This window comes from Pseudonaja textilis, unplaced genomic scaffold (assembly GCF_049901715.1).
Source record: "Pseudonaja textilis isolate UNSWEBS1 unplaced genomic scaffold, rPseTex1.2 PTEXCTG38, whole genome shotgun sequence".
In the NCBI taxonomy this organism is placed as follows: Eukaryota; Metazoa; Chordata; class Lepidosauria; order Squamata; family Elapidae; genus Pseudonaja; species Pseudonaja textilis.
Window position 1 is genome coordinate 118,442 of NW_028262651.1, and position 8,797 is coordinate 127,238.

The 8,797-nt window shown below is 41.7% G+C and overlaps 2 protein-coding genes across 3 annotated transcripts in view; both read right to left on the minus strand.

Moving 5' to 3' along the window:
* LOC148123801 (vomeronasal type-2 receptor 26-like) overlaps positions 1 to 8,459 on the minus strand; it is an 83,971-nt gene extending 75,512 nt beyond the window's left edge. Inside the window, exon 1 of the mRNA XM_087918734.1 lies at positions 8,394 to 8,459. The gene's annotated coding sequence lies outside the window, so the exon portion shown is untranslated. The remainder of the gene's footprint in view (positions 1 to 8,393) is intronic.
* The window catches only part of LOC148123802 (vomeronasal type-2 receptor 26-like), a 37,563-nt gene extending 29,022 nt beyond the window's left edge, over positions 1 to 8,541 (minus strand). The window contains exon 1 of one of the 2 annotated variants that reach the window (XM_087918731.1): positions 8,394 to 8,541. The gene's annotated coding sequence lies outside the window, so the exon portion shown is untranslated. The remainder of the gene's footprint in view (positions 1 to 8,393) is intronic. The other variant, XM_087918730.1, reaches the window with a different exon arrangement.
* Positions 8,542 to 8,797: the final 256 nt, after the last annotated feature.

The window sequence follows — 8,797 nt, forward strand, 5'->3', positions numbered from 1 at the left end:
TAACTTTCGTTTCTCCAGTATCACATGGCAACATTCCATTGTTCATCCATCACTTTACAAGGTTAACCATTAGCGTTTAGCGTAACAGTACATTGCAACATTTAAGTAACAATTACATTGCAACATCTCCTGTTTTGTTTTATTTTGGAAAGTGATATTAAACACTACCAAATGGTGATTAACAGCACCCCTCCTCTTCTGAGTCTAGAAGCACCAAATGCATTAGGATGCATGTTTTATCCTTACCAACACTTTTGATGATTTCATCTTTGTCTGAGTCAAGGGGAGAATATAACAAAGGTTGCTTTTCTTGTGTAGGGATATGAGTGTATTTACCTGTTTCTGGTGACAGGTTGGAATCCAACTTTGGCTTAATCTGCGTTTTAAGAAGTGTGGTAATATATCACATTCATCATTTTCTGTAAGTCCTTCGTGCAGCTATTCTGCATAGATCTCTGGGGATCTACCGACACTCCTCATGGGGGCAGGATTCATCTTTGCCAATGGGTGTTTCGTCCTGTTTGATCTGCAAAGCTTGAAGGGACCAGGAATGTGGAGGTGATTTCATTTCCCATAGGACTTTCCGTGCCTAGATATTCTCATGGGACTTTCCACAGTATGTTATCACCCTGCTGAAAGGGTAATGTTGAGGTCATTGTTTTGATTTTGTATTTGCATTTTTTCTTTCAATATTAAAAGCTGGTGGTTTCAAGGGCTGGCATTTGCTCAGGCAGTTCCCTCGTCTCATTTCAAGTATGAGCCACCACAAGTGGTATTCCCGGCAGTGATAGTTTGGAAGAGCTATACGTTTCGACGTGATAGCTTGGAAGGCTATATTTTCCGCATCCTATACTCATTGTCGCGGACATCGGCTAGGCCCTCATCTTCTTCGGCTGGGCCAGAGTAAATTCTTTTACCGTGAAGTATGGGGAGATCTCACCGAAGGCTCAGAAAGGGCACATCAGGGAATTGAGAGGATCATAGGGAATGATTTTGGTTTGGAGTTCATAGTAGAAGACATACGTGGGAAGAAAGAAATTGAGGACTTGTTGCAGTATGTTTACGACATATTCAGTCATATCCAGAGGAGGTAGTATTAAAACAGAGTCCTGGAAAAAGGCGGGATATTTTTGCACGAGGAACCTCGTGCCCTTCTCAATTTTGTTAACCTGGAGGGTGATTATGGATGCGTTGGCTACTCATGAACAACCGCTCCTAGCACCCCGAAGAAGGTTGCCTTACCATACGTGTGCGTTTATTGCCGCCCGACATTCTCAGATTAAATCCAGAGGACTGTCGGGCACTGAAAATACTTTGTCGGAAGATAAGGTTTGCCTTTAGGTTCAAGTAGATGCAGTTACTGCAGCTATCCAGAAGCAAAAATAGAGGAATTATCAGGAGATGATTTGGTGGAATTTGGAGTGGAGATTCAACTTAATCCAGTAGAAATTGGCGTGAATGACTGCATTAAATCCACAGCGCGTGTGGAAGCCTTTGCCTCTCAAGATTACAAGGAAGTTAAGCAAGCAGTAAAGAATATGGTGTTAGATGTACATATGCTCAGGCGATGATTAGAAGCAGTTGGTTATGGAAATAAAATGATTCCAGCTGACTGGAAAGCTCTATTAGCTATGATTCTAACTCCAGCTCCAATATTTGGTGTTAGATCAGAAATGGAGACAGCTGGCAGTTCAGGGAACAGCAAATGTTACCCCAGATCAGCTTTACGGAGCTGGTAATTATACAGCAGTGGAACAACAGAGAGATGGAATGCCTGAGGAGGGTTCATTCTTCTCCACAGTTAATTTTCCAAGCACGTGGGGCTCTCCCTGACGGCGAAGGTGGTGAAGACCTTTACTAGCATCAAACAAGGGAACAATGAACCCTATGAAAATTTCATTAGCAGATTGAAAGTGGCTATTGAAGGCAAATTGATAATCAATTAGCCGGAATGAATTGCTTTTGAAGTTCGCGGTAGAACAGTGTGCAGATTGCAGAAAGATTTTTGAATCCACTTTATAAGCGAGTGGAGCGAGAGATCGCTGATTTGATTAATGCATGTAGGAAGGTTGGGAGTCAGTCTTTTTAATGTGGAGACTTTAGCTCTGGCTTTGCAGGCAGAAACTGCTAAAGAACTTGTTTCAACTGTGGGAAGCCTGGACATTTTAAGCGCAATGTCGGGCTCCTGGAGGGGGTCAAGTCAGCAAAAATAAGAGATCAATGGGACAGGGTGTTCGTCCTAAATCAGTATGCGAAATGAAAGGATACCATTGGGCAAATCAATTTCAGACTTCATTCTGAGGGAAAAAACTAGGAAGCTTAGGGATCAGGTATTCTTCTACTCCTCAAGAGGTGAAGTAATGTCAAGGGGTTGAGCCACCAGAGAGAGTAGGGATCAAATATGGTGGCCAGCTACAAAAGGTTCAGCAGGAATTGATCTTCCGTGTGAGGATTTGAATTGAGATATCCACATGTAGTTTGTTTAGGGTCATGGTTCTATGGACCGTTGCCTCCGGCTTCTGTAGGTCTTAACACCTAGATCATCAGCTCATAAGCATCAAATTGTTTGTGGTTCCTGGGGTTATTGATTCGGATTATGAGGTCAGATCAAAATTCAAGTTCATTCACCTGTTCATCAATCTTTGAAAAAGTTGTTTTTGGCTTTTTTAGTTTTGCCATATCTGTCTTTGGGGGAGTCGGATAGAATTAGTCAGGGTGGTTTGGATCTACAGATATGTTTAGTGAGTCTAGTGTGTTTTCCATCATGCAAAATGTCAAGGTTGATCAGAAACCAAAATTTAACTCTTTTGGTTGAAGGCAGACAGTTTATTGGATTGCTGGACACTGGAGCAGATGTTTTGGTGATTAGCGAAAGTGAGTGGCCACAAAGTGGCGACGGATCCTACGTCTGGCGAGGAGTCGGAGGACACAAGGCCTTGGGTCAGTAGGAGGATTCTTTCTGCCAAAACAAAGCAGGGAAGTGCTATTGCACATTTCCAACCGATTGTTTTGCGCCTTCCGTTAATTTGTGGAAGGCAGAGATTTGATGCAACAGTTTGATACTAAGGTTGTCATTCCTGATGACTGAACACCCACCTGTGGAGTTATTAAAAAATTACCGCTACTCAGCAGGAGCCAGTGTGGATAGACCGGCAAAAGCATGACTAGTGAGGGTGGTTCATTTACATGAATTGGTTCAACAACAATTGGAAAGGGACGCTATAGTGCCTATGGTCCTTATAATTCTCAATCTTTGTTATCAAGAGAAATCTGGAAAAATGAGATTTCTTCATGATTTTGAGAGATAAATGTAATTTTAAAGCCAATGGGCCCACTACAGTGTGGGACACCTAATCTAATTTAATACCTGATGGATGGAACATAAAGTGTTAGATTTTGCAAGATGCTTTCTTCTCCATTCCTCACTGCACCCTGAAGATGTGGAATTTTGTTGCCTTTCACTATTTTGGTATAAATCAGGGGCAGCCCGCTAAAGCGACTATGCATGGACTGTCATGCATGAGAATGTTAAATAGTCCTACCATGTGTGTCAAATGTTTGTGGATTGGGCTTTGCAACCTTTCGGAGTAAATTCCCGGATTGGAAGGTTTATCATTACATGGATGATATTTTGATAGCTGCTAATATTTCTGATGCTGCAATGGATTCTGCTGTCATTCTTTTAACTGCTATGCTGAAGGAGAAAGGGCTGATAGTCGGCCTGAGTGCGAGGAATGTCGCTTTGCGGAACATCGGGGCTGATATCAGCCCTTTTCTCCTTCAACATAGCAGTCGACGACAGCGAAATGGCATCGAAATATCCAGCAGCTAATGTTGCAAGCCATTGACACAAGTTCTTTATTCCTGGGCGTTGAATCATGCATATTGGCGAGCTGCTTGTTACTGCTCAAAATAGTGGCGTGAAATCTACATCTTTCGGGAGTGCAGAGGAATGGAAAAGAAAGCATCTTGCAAATCTAACACTCTTATATTCCATCCATCAGGTATTAAATTAGGATTAGGTGTCACACTGCAGTGGGCCCATTGGCTTTAAAATTGAATTTATGCCTCTCAGGTCATGTAAAAATCTCATTTTTCCAGATTTCTTTTTGATAACAAAGACTGGAGAATTATAAGGACTAGTGGTAGGCACTATATGTCCCTTTTCCAATTGTTGTTGAACCAATTCATGTAAATGAACTAATTTCTCACTAGTCAAAGGCCATTGATCTATCCACACTGGCTCCTGCTGGAGTAACTGTAATTTTAATAACTCCACAGGTGGGTGTTCAGTCATCATGAATGACAACTGTTGTATCAAACTGTTGCATCAAATCTCTGCCCCACAAGTTAACGTGAAGGCGCAAAACAATCGGTTGGAAATGTGCAATAGCACTTCCCTGCTTTGTTTTGGCAGAAAGAATCCTCCTACTAACCCGTGCGTCTTGAAGTCCTCCGACTCCTCGAACAGACGGTGTAGGATCCGTCGGCCACTCCCTAGGCCACTCACTTTCGCTAATCACCGAAACATCTGCTCCAGTGTCCAGCAATCCAATAAACTGTCTGCCTTCAACCAAAAGAATTAATTTTGGTTTCTGATCAGCCTTGACATTTTGCATGATGGAAAACACACTAGACTCACTAAACATATCTGTAGATCCAAATCCACCCTGGCGAATTCTATCTGACTCCCCCAAAGACAGATATGGCAAAACTAAAAGCTGTGCAAAACAATCCCCTTTTTTCAAAGATTGAGGAACAGGTGAATGAACTTGAATTTTGATCTGACCCTCATAATCCGAATCAATAACCCCAGGAACCACAAACAATTTACGCTTATGAGCTGATGATCTAGGAAGAAGAAGACCCACAGAAGCCGGAGGCAACGGTCCATAGAAATCCGTTGACCCTAAACAAACTACATGTGGATATCCTAATTCCAAATCCTCAGCTAATGGAAGATCAATTCCTGCTGAACCTTTTGTAGCTGGTGACCATATTTGATCCCTACCTCTTTCTGGTGGCTCCAACCCTTCGGACATTACTTCACTCTTTAGAGTAGGGAGAATGCCCCGATCCCTGCTTCCTAGTTTTTTCCCTCAGAATGAAGTCTGCACTGATTTGCCCAATGGTATCCTTTCTTACATTTCGGGCACACTGATTTAGGACGAGCACCCTGTCCCAATAATCTCTTTTTTTGCTGACTTTGACCCCCCCCCCAGGAGCCCGACATTGCGCTTTAAAATGTCCAGGCTTCCCACAATTGAAACAAGTGCCTTTATTATTTCCTGCCTGCAGAGCCAGAGCTAAAGTCTCCATGTTAAAAGTCTGACTCCCCACCTTTCTACATGCGTTTATCAAATCGGCAATCTCTCTCTCTCCGCTCGCAATAAGTGGATTCAGAATCTTTTTACAATCTGCATTTGCCTGTTCTACTGCTAACTTCAAAAGCAATTCATTCCGGGCAAATTGATTGTCAATTTGCCTTTCAATAGCCACTTTCAATCTGCTAATGAAATTTTCATAGGGTTCATTGTTTCCTTGTTTGATGTTAGTAAAGGTCTTCTCACCACCTTCGCCGTCAGGGAGAGCCCGTACGGCTTGGAAAATTAACTGTGGGAGAAGAATGAACCCCTCCTCTGGCATTCCATCTCGCTGTAGTTCCACTGTTGTAAAATTACCAGCTCCATAAAGCTGATCTGGAGTAACATTTGCTGTTCCCCTTTGAACTGCCAGCTGTCTCCATTTCTGATCTAACACCAAATATTGAGCTGGAGTTAGAATCATATTAAATAGAGCTCTCCAGTCAGCTGGAATCATTTTATTTCCATAGCCAACTGCTTCTAACAATGCCTGAGTATATGGCGATCTAACACCATACTCTTTTGCTGCTTGCTTAACTTCCTTTAAAATCTTGAGAGGTAAAGGCTTCCACACTCTCTGCGGATTTAAAGCAGCATCCACACCAATTTCTACTGGATTAAGTTGAATCTCCACTCCAAAATCTACCAAATCATCTCCTGATAATTCCCCTCTATCTGTTGCTTCTTGAATAGCTGCAGTAACTGCATCTACTTGAACTCTTAAAGGCAAACTCTTATCTTCTGACAAAGTATTTTCAGTGCCTGACAGTCCTCTGGATTTATCTGGAGGTGCTGTCGGTGGCAATATACGTACCGCATGGTAAGGCGGCAAACCTTCTTCGGGGGGTGCTAGGAGCGGTTGTTCATGAGTAGCTAACGCTTCCATAAGCACCCTCCAGGTTAACAAAATTGAAGAAGGGGCACGAGGCTCCTCGTGCAAAAATTTCCCTATCTTTCTCCAGGACTCTACTTTAATACTACCTCCCTCTGGATAACACGGAATATGTTTCCAAACATACTGTAATAAGTCCTCAATTTCTTTCTTTCCTACTGCATGTCCTCTACTATGAACTCCAAACTTAAAACTATTCCCAGTGATCTCTCTCAATTCCCTGAGGTGCTTTGTCTGAGCTTTCGAGAGACCTCCTCCCATACTCACGAAAAGAATCTGTCTCCGTCCAGCGAAGAAGATGAGGGCCCAGTCGACGTCCGCGATGATGAGTATAGGATGCGGGAAACGTATAGCTTTCAAGCTATCACACCGAAACGTATAGCCTTCCAAACTATCACGTCGGGGTCACCACTTGTGGTGGTCTGACATTTGAAATGAGAGACGCAGGGAAACGTCTGAGCAAATGCCAGCCCCGAGAGAACTCGGGTAGCAGTATTTATTAAGAAAATGCAAATACAAAATCAAAACAATGACTTCAACATTAGCTCAGCAGCATTATCTCAGCCGGGCCTCAGCAAGGTGATAAAGTTCCCGTGAGAATATCCAGGCACCAAAGGTCTCATGGGAATGGCTCGGCTGGGTACTGTGAACTCTCACCCACATTCCTGGTCTCTGAGCTTTGCAGACCCCAACAGGACCAAACTCCCATCATAAAGGCACTACTGCCCCCATGAGGAGCGTTTGTGATACCCCCAGATCTATACAAAGCTGTACGAGGACTTGCAGAATATGATGAATATATTACCACAGTCAGGAGAATGAGAGACAATGGATAGGAGAAGAAGAGGAAGGGGGATTCTTCAAGGTATCATGTCATGATATATAAGAATATAGATGTAAAAATGGAAAAGAATGGAACTGATATTTTTCTTTTAAGGATTATTGTTAAACCAGGCATAGATTTAATTGAAATAGATATGGAAATGGGAATTTACTGTAAGAATATTAATTTATATTACATGAAGCAGTGAATAAAGTTAAAATGAGATGAGAATTGTAATGGAAAGACTATTATCAGTTTCTAAAATTAATTGAATAAATAGTTTTGAAATAGATGATTTAGAATGTAATTGAGAAAAAAAATACCATGCGGAATCTGACACACACACACACACACACACATAAATACTTGTGTGATATGTAGTAGTTAGATTGTTATTAATGTAGAATGTCATAATTAAAAAATGACTATACTATGGCAAATCTTTATAATGATTTAAAGGGAATAAATTGGGGGAGTGTATAAGGCAAAGGGGTGGCAAGCTCGAATTGACAATTAAAGGGGACATCTGGATTATTAGAATTAGGATGGAACCTATTGAACACTGAATGGAATAATAGTATGTGATGAAATTGCAAATGTGACAGATAAAAGTAAATATATGTAATGAATATAGAAATGAAATAAGAACCTTAGATAATACTGTAAAACAAGATATAAGAATATTTAAAGAAAAATGAAATAAATTATGATATGAATTGGAATTGGATAAGTGTAATGAATGTAAGAATATTTGAGAATATTTAAAGGAAAATGGAATAAGTAATCATATGAGATGAAACTGAACACCAAAGATGAATATGTAACTATGGTCATTTTGTATTGAAATGTAAAAACCTGGAACCACGCTGTTCACCAAAAGAGATGTTTTTTTAAAATATAAAAATAAAAGAATTATTACAACAAAAGAAAGGGAGGCAGGGGAACATGGGATATGGGTTTCTGCATCCCCAGGCCTCAAAGGAGGAGGTTGAAAGAGGATTTTGCATGTCTGTTTTCCATCTGCAACACGAAGCTCCTGAGCTCCCCTTCCCTCCCTCCCTTCCCCACATGGGGTGAGAGGCTGCCTTGATTCCTCCATCTCTTTTCACTTGGTTGTCTCTGACTTCTCCCTCTCTGTGCATGTGTTTGGTTTTGGGTGTGATTTTTTTCAACTATGCAAAGTTCTGATAACTAGTTTTTCATTAAAGTTCATTTTATTCTTGGAATCTGGCCACACTATTACATCAACCCCTTTGTGAAGGTGTCACTGAGCATCTGTTTTCCAAATAAAGAAAATGTTGCTTCCATTTCACACCTGCGACATGCTCAGACATTAACTGTCTCCCGGGATTGTCTCTTTAACCACGATGCCAACCAATGTCACACTTCTTTTTGTCTTCATCCACAGGTGCCGTGTATTCCCTCTGGGGCCAATTTCAAGAATGAAGCTCCCAAACCTCTCCATTCCAGATGACGGATTTAATTCAATCTCTGCCCCTGTCATTATGAACCACATAGGGATTATTTCCCTTTCATTTCCCTGCAGAGAAAGGCCCAACAAACTCTGAGTGCAAGAACCAGCTGACTTATCCAGGGATCCCTCCTGAGAGGGAGAATTATGATCAAAGTTTCAGCTCTGCTCTGTGGCCGAATCCTCCCGGGAGACTCTGGGCAGAGACAGGGAGTCTGTGGCAGCTTCTCTCTTCTCCCCCTGACCCT